This window comes from Salvelinus alpinus, chromosome 5, assembly GCF_045679555.1.
Source record: "Salvelinus alpinus chromosome 5, SLU_Salpinus.1, whole genome shotgun sequence".
In the NCBI taxonomy this organism is placed as follows: Eukaryota; Metazoa; Chordata; class Actinopteri; order Salmoniformes; family Salmonidae; genus Salvelinus; species Salvelinus alpinus.
In genome coordinates this window covers 47007571-47015047 of record NC_092090.1, presented here as the reverse complement: position 1 = coordinate 47015047, position 7477 = coordinate 47007571, and the positions used below count along the sequence as shown (strand labels likewise).

The 7477-nt window shown below is 40.3% G+C and overlaps 1 protein-coding gene across 1 annotated transcript in view; it reads left to right on the top strand.

The window, feature by feature from the left end:
- The first annotated feature begins 454 nt into the window (after positions 1 to 454).
- The window catches only part of LOC139576277 (CD151 antigen-like), a 44741-nt gene continuing 37718 nt past the window's right edge, over positions 455 to 7477 (top strand). Inside the window, exon 1 of the mRNA XM_071402181.1 lies at positions 455 to 689. The gene's annotated coding sequence lies outside the window, so the exon portion shown is untranslated. The remainder of the gene's footprint in view (positions 690 to 7477) is intronic.

Below are 7477 nucleotides of genomic sequence, written 5' to 3'. Positions count from 1 at the left end.
GAATTGCTATGCTTTATCTTGGCCAGGTCGCAGTTGCAAATGAGAACTTGTCCTCAACTAGCCTAGCTGGTTAAATAAAAAATACAATTTAAAAAATAAGCAAAATAGAGTCAATGTGTCATGTCATGGCCAGCTGACACCCTTGAATCTTAATTCAGAGAAGATATACAACAACAATTTCGGGAAACGTGGACACAGAATGCCGGGAGGTTTTATTTTAACTCTGTTAACAAACTTTGCATCTACACAGTTCTTTCAGTAAATGTGTTATGAAAAATTTCCAGTGTAAATGATTAAAAGTAGTCCTTGTGCATAGAGTTGTAGCCTTTGGTTTGTTAAACTTTGAAACAAATAGTTTTTGTTTGACATATCTTCAAGTGAAAAATCTGACTCTGGAATTGCCCAGCAGCAACCAGGAACAGAACTGTTCTATTGCGCCACAGGGTAGGAAAAAATCAAAGTGATTGGGTGGAGTCAACACGACCTACTTACTGTACAGTCATAAACCCCAGCGGACTAACTACTCATTAGTTTAGCATTTTACGCTTACCCCTCTCTGGTTTGGACTATTGAAGGACTCCCTGAAAAAGAGAGTTCGGAATGAAAACGACCAAAAACTAGTTTTAAACATCTATATCTATTATTTTGGATACATCAACGCCTTGCTACTTGTAACAACACAGCAGCAGGTAGGTAGCTTGTTACTTTGTAGCTAACGCATTAGCGTGTTCGACAGCAAACATGTTACAATTCACAGAAACGTTTTGGATTTTAAGGCAACATATTTCATTATTTATTGTTTTAGTGATACCAAGCATGGTTAACATGTCAATTTGAACGTTTTACTGCCGGGAAATTATTGTTGTCTAGCTAGCATGTAGGCTATGTTAGCTCACAGGAACACAGCAATTATATTTTCTTTGCGAATCGGACATATGCAGTCAGCTGCTGAGATTAGGTATGCCACATATTCGATAGAATAGGATAACTGAACTAGATTCAGCCGCGGGACGATTTTTTTATTGAGCAGATGGTCAGGGGCCGGAACATAATTACAAATAATTCGTAGACTGCAAATTGAACGCAAGAAGCCCAAACAAATATAATATTTGACTAAAACAAACATTTCTAATCGTTATGAAATTTGTATACGGTCACATACAGTGCCTTACAAAAATATTCAGACCCTTTGCAATTCTTTACATTTAATTGTGTTACAAAGTGGGATTAAAATATATAATTGTTTTTTCTTTGGGGGGGAGTAAATACACAACGAAAATATAGTCGTCGCATAAGTATTCAGTCCCTTTGTTTAGGCAATCTTAAATTAGTTCTGGAGTTAAATGTGGTTTAACAAATCACAAGGTATGTGGACTCTGTGTAAAATAATAGGGGTTGACATTCTTTTTTTAATGACTAACTCTTGCTCTGTCCCGTACATACAACATATGTAAGGTCCCTCAATCAATTATTGAATTTCAAGCATACATTAAACTACAATGACCAGGGAGCTTTTTGAAAGCCTCATGAAGAAGGGCAGTGATTGGTAGATTGATAATAATAACGAATCAGACATTAAATATCTCGTTAAGCATGGTTACGTTTTTAATTATGCTGTGGATTATATATTAAACCACCCAGACACATCAAAGATAGTCGTCCTTCTGAACTGAGCTGCAATCAGGAATGAAACTGCTCAGCGATGTATGGTACCCTGACCTAAATAACAGAGTGAAAAGAAGAATACCAATATTCCAAAACCTGCATTATGTATGGAACAAGGCGCTAAAGCGTCTTGTATGCAACAAGACACTAAAGTAATACTGCAAAAAAAGACTTATGTTTGGGGCAAATCCAACACATCACTGAGTAACTGCCTCCTTATTTTCAAGCATGGTGGTGGCTGCATCATGGTATGAGTATGCTTGACATTGGCAAATACTGGGGGAGAGGGATTCCCTTTTCAGCAGGACAATAGCCTACAACACAAGGCCAAATCTACACTGGAGTTGCTTACCAAGAACACAGTGAATGTTCCTGAGTGGTCAAGTTAGTTTTGACTTAAATCTGCTGGAAAATCAATCATATCAAGCTTTATGTATATAGCACATTTCAGACATGATTACAATGCAATGCGCTTCACAGGAAAAAACTATAAAAATACAAACAGAAATAACAGAGGATAAAAAAGAAAAGAATAAAAATTGAAACACTAAAAAAGCTGAAGCTAAAAATATGTTTTAAGATCTCTTTTAAAAATGTCCAAAGTTTCAGACCTCAGGTTCTTTTTCAAGGTCAGGGGGCATAGCATCTAAAGGCTGCCTCACCATGCGTCTTGTGCCTAGGCTTTGGGATAGTTAAAAGGCCAGTTACAGAGGACCTGAGGGACCTACTGAGTACATAACTTCAAATCTTGTCTGATATGTAATGGGGTGCACAATCGTGGATTGATTTAAAAACCAATAGAAGAATCTTAAAATTAATTCTAAAACTCACAGGAAGCCAGTGCAGAGACTTTAAAACCGGTGTAATGTGTGCTCTCACTCTGGTCTTGTTCAGTACCCATGCTGCAGCATTCTGTATGTTTTTCAGTTGACCAATTTATTTCTTGGATATACCAGATGTGAGAGCATTACAGTAGTCAAGCCTGCTTGTAATAAAAGCAATGATGAGTTTCTCTGTATCAGCCTGAGATAGAAACGGACACACCATGGCAATGTTCCTCATGTGGTAAAAAGCTATTTTGGTTACATTCCTAATGTGTGATTCAAAATTGAGTTCAGAATCTAAAATGACACCTAGGTTTTTTACCTGGTGTTTTATCTTTATTGCCTGTGAATTAAAATGCGGCCAGTTTCTCTCTCTGTGCTTTGGCTCCAATATTAAGCACTTTGGTTTTGTCTTGATTTAGCTGAAGGAAGTTGTGAGCCATCTAAGTATTTAAATCACTAATATAGTCTAATTTATCTGTGGAGCTAAAATCCTCTGGTGACACAGAAATGTAAAGTTGTGTATCGTCTGTGTAGTGAAAATCAATGCCGTGCTTTCTGCTGCCAAGGGGTAACACATAAACCGAACAGTAAAATATAGCAAGACTTAAAAATATTGCTGTCTAGCCATGATCCCTAACATCTTGACAGAGATTGAAGAATTTTGAAAAGAATAATGGGCAAATATTGCACAATCCAGGTGTGCAAAGCTCTTCTAGATTTACCGAAGAAGACTCACAACTGTAATCGATGCCAAAGGTGTTTCTAACATGTAGTGACTCAGGGAGCTGAATACTTATGCAACCACTATATTTTCGTTTTTTAATTTCTATTGATCAAAAATAACAATGAAATGCATTTTAATCCCACTTTGTAACACAATGAAATGTGAAGAAATCCAAAGGGTCTGAATATTTGGGGCTCCTGAGTGGCGCAGCGGTCTAAGGCACTGCATCTCGGTGCTAGAGGCGTCACGACAGACCTTGGTTAGATTCCAGGCTGTATCACAACTGGCTGTGATTGGGAGTCCCATAGCGCGGGGCGCACAATTGGCCAGGCATCGTCCGGGTTAGGGTTTCGCCGGGGTAGGCCGTCATTGTAAATAAGAATTTGTTCCTAGTTAAATTAAGGTTAAATAAAAATGAATAATTTTGCAAGGCACTGTATATCTCTATGTGTGGTAATACTTTGGAACAGCTTTCCAAAATTAAAATCCATTGGAACTGATTTGCTGTATGAGAACTTGGGGGGCCAATTAAAATCCCCTGCCGGTCCGCCAGTTGGGGAACACTGCTTTAGAACATTGGTTATATTCCAACTTATTTTTGTTAGTTCTTTATGTCATGTAGTCTATTTTGTATGACAGTTTGCATGTCATTCAAAAGATCTAATTATAATTAATGGAGTTTCAATTAGGTATTTCAATTGAGTTCTCTACAACCCCATCAAAATAAATTTGTCTGGAATTGTTGACAAACTATTGTACACTGCAATAAATATGGTGCCAGTCATTTGCACAATACCCCATGCATTAATTATTGTTTTTATTTCTCATTAATCTAATTAATAATAGTTTGACTAAACACAGGCCTATAGCCAATATAAAAGTATACAAATGACAAAAGAAACCATATTCCTTCAAGTACTAAACATGCCCTGAACTGAAAGGGTTCAAAGCATTCAAATACTTTAATGATCTGTCATGCACCGGAGACAAGTCAGTGACTACTCATTGGTTATGAGCCTATTTCAGACAGGTGTGGTGTGTCTGGAGTATGTCTGGTTGTCAGCGGTCTTGTATTGAGCGGTAGGCGATTCCATTAAGGTTTAAGGAAAAAGGTGATTTCAGTGTTCAAAATGTGAACATTTGCAAAGCTGTCATCAAGGCAAAGGGGGGCTACTTTGAAGAATCTCAAATAAAAAATATATTTTGATTAGTTTAACACTTTTTTTGGTTACAACATGATTCCATATGTGTTATTTTATAGTTTTGATGTCTTCACTATTATTCTACAATGTAGAAAATAGTACAAATTAAGATAAACCCTTGAATGAGTAGGTGTGTCCAAACTTTTGACCGGTACTGTATTTTTTCAAAGTGTTGAACCCTGTGTATTGAAAGAGCCTTTATGATTTTGTATCTCAGATTTGGGATTTAAGTTTGACCTCTTTAGTGCGTTGTGCTCCTCCTTTGCACACAGTTAACTTTACTCAGTGGCTCTGTTTATGTACATAATACAATGATGAGTTCCTGTCAAAGGTTTGTTTGAATTTAATTGACAGGGACACACTAAAGGGACCCACCCTAACAGATGGTGAACAGACACCGGGCAGGTTCAGTCGACAGACCCCCACACAAATATAGGCCTACACACACTGTAAAACCATGAATGCTTGATGAAGTAACCTACATTGTCTACTAATGCCAAATGTAAGCATGGTGAACTTAATGAGTTGCTGCATATGGACTTCTCTATATGAGATGCCAGAAAAGTTATTCCATAAGAAATAGCTTTGGCTACTGTACGTATAACATAATAAGATAATGTTATAGATATGACCTTTTATGACATGAATCCAAATATATTATTTGTCGCATTAATCAAATATGCACTCTCACAGTATACGACGGTAACGGTCAGATCATGCAGCATGAGAACGCATGATGCTGCTGTGATCACTGTTCTAGTGAATAAAAGCCCATTCAAACAGTTCAGTACAGCACAAAGCAAATACGTCTTTCCACAGCTGTTGCTTGCTATGTAACCTCTACCCCACGCTGGCCGGCCAAGTTGACTTGCAGTGTTACAGTAGGCTAGAGGAGGCTGTCTTGCTTTTTCTATTAATGCAATTGTGTGTGTGTGCGCGGGCGGCGCATGAGCGGTGTAGAGAAGGCAGTGAATTACAGTAGAGAAGGCTCTTATATTAGTGTTACAGAAAGCTTAGACTAGGACACTCTGGTACGGCCTGTGTGTGGGAGAGAGAGAAGACTGGCAGAAGGAGGAGGAGAGGGCAGGTCTGGACTTGACTGTTGAGTTCAAGGCGCTGCAAGGTCAATCCAACGTCTCCTTTGGCCGTGCATGATACGGCCTAGCCAGAAGTCAGGGCATTCATACTTCTTGCGCTTCGCAGAGCGGTTGTGAAGGAAGTTGTCCAGAAGGTGAGTTTGTGTTTATACAGGACCATGTGTGAATTAAATGGCTCAGACACAAGACATATGTGGCTGGGACTCCAGGCGATCAGGCGTTAGAAAGGGAAAGCCAGCCACGTCGCGGACTCTGACGCCTCGCTCCCGGATAAGAGAAACACCTTCTTCGCCCCGCTTCGAAGAAACAAGTTCTTTTTTTCATTTCACTATTTTGTGTATGTCTGTTACATGAAATCCAAATAAAAATCATTTTAAATTACAGGTTGTAATGCAACAAAATAGGAAAAACACCAAGGGGGATGAATACTTTTGCAAGGCACTGTAAAAAGTGGTGGTGTACGGACTGTAGTTGATCCTTACGGATCACCCCCCACGGTTCGGTACGCATGTGAACCGCAAATCAATTGCAAAGTTTAACCATCATCGTGTGAAATACAGTTTTACTGCCGCTGTTACTTTTTAAAGTAGTAATTCCCTAAATCTCGATGCAGCGTTGCAGTGAAAAGATAAAGATAAGAGATGCGTGTTGTGTTTTGCTCTGAAGCCTGAAGGTTGATTTGATTATTTTTTTAAAGCAGTTGCGTGTACTGTTCACGTGAACGGGGCATGTCGAATCCCAACGGATCAATCCTGGATGCTCGCGTTGCAAAGAAGAAAAAAGAGCAGTGACAGCCATGGCTAGCAGAGGAGCTGAAGAACTGGAAAAGCCTCTCTCTTCATTTAAGTCATGTATGGGAGCATTTTGGCTTCACTGTCAAATATGCTGACGGAAGAAGGGTGGTGGACAACACCATAACGGTGTGTAGGCATTGTGCCACAAGAAAATCGTATGATCATGGAAATACATGGAGCATGGCCACACATTTAAAGCGTCATCACCCTGGTGTGTCAGTGACGGGAGCCAACTCAGCCAAGACACAACAACTTCTCCCCGCGGCATTTAAGCAGCCCTTTGCTGCAGAATCAGACTGGACAAAAGCCATCACCAAATCTAATGGGATGTTTATCGCTGCAGACATGAGGTCATACTCTGTTGTGGAAAGTGAAGGGTTTATAAATATGGTGAAAGTGCTTGAGCCACGCTACGAAGTCCCCTCACCACAGACGGGTGGACCTCCAGGGCAACGGAAAGCTACGTGACTGCTCACTACACCACAGAGGAGTGGGAGATGCGAAGTCCGGTGCTACAGACACACCCCCTTTATGAGAGTCACACAGTGACAAATCTGTCGCAGGTACTGCTCGGAGCAGTAGCAGAGTGGAAGCTAGATAGGCCCAATAGCAATATCCCAATCACCACAGATAATGCCAAGAACCAAGTAAATGCAGTGATAGAAGCTGGACTGGGGCCAGAGATAGCTTGCTTTGCATATGTGATCAATTTAGCATCCCAAAGGGGAATCTCAGTGAACCAGATGGACCGCCTCCTTGGGAGAATCAGGAAGGTGGTTTCCTTTTTCCACTGACACACAACAGCTGCTCATGTGCTTAAGACCAAGCAAGAAATGCTACAGCTACCGACCCACAAGCTCATACACGATGTCACAACAAGATGGAACTCCACTTATGACATGTTGGAGCGCTATCTTGAGCAGCAGGCAGCTATATACTCTGCACTGACAGACGAGACCCTGAAAAAATAAAAATAAAGACATCGTCACCTTGTCTGACAATGACGTGAAAGTGGCAGAGGAGGTCCTCCAGGTGCTCAAACCCCTCAAAACGGTTACAACCCTATTGAGCACTGAAACTGCACCGTCTGTGTCCATGATCCTACCTCTGAAAACAAGGATTCTACAATCCATGGCCCCAAGTGAGGAAGACTGCACCATCACCAAAG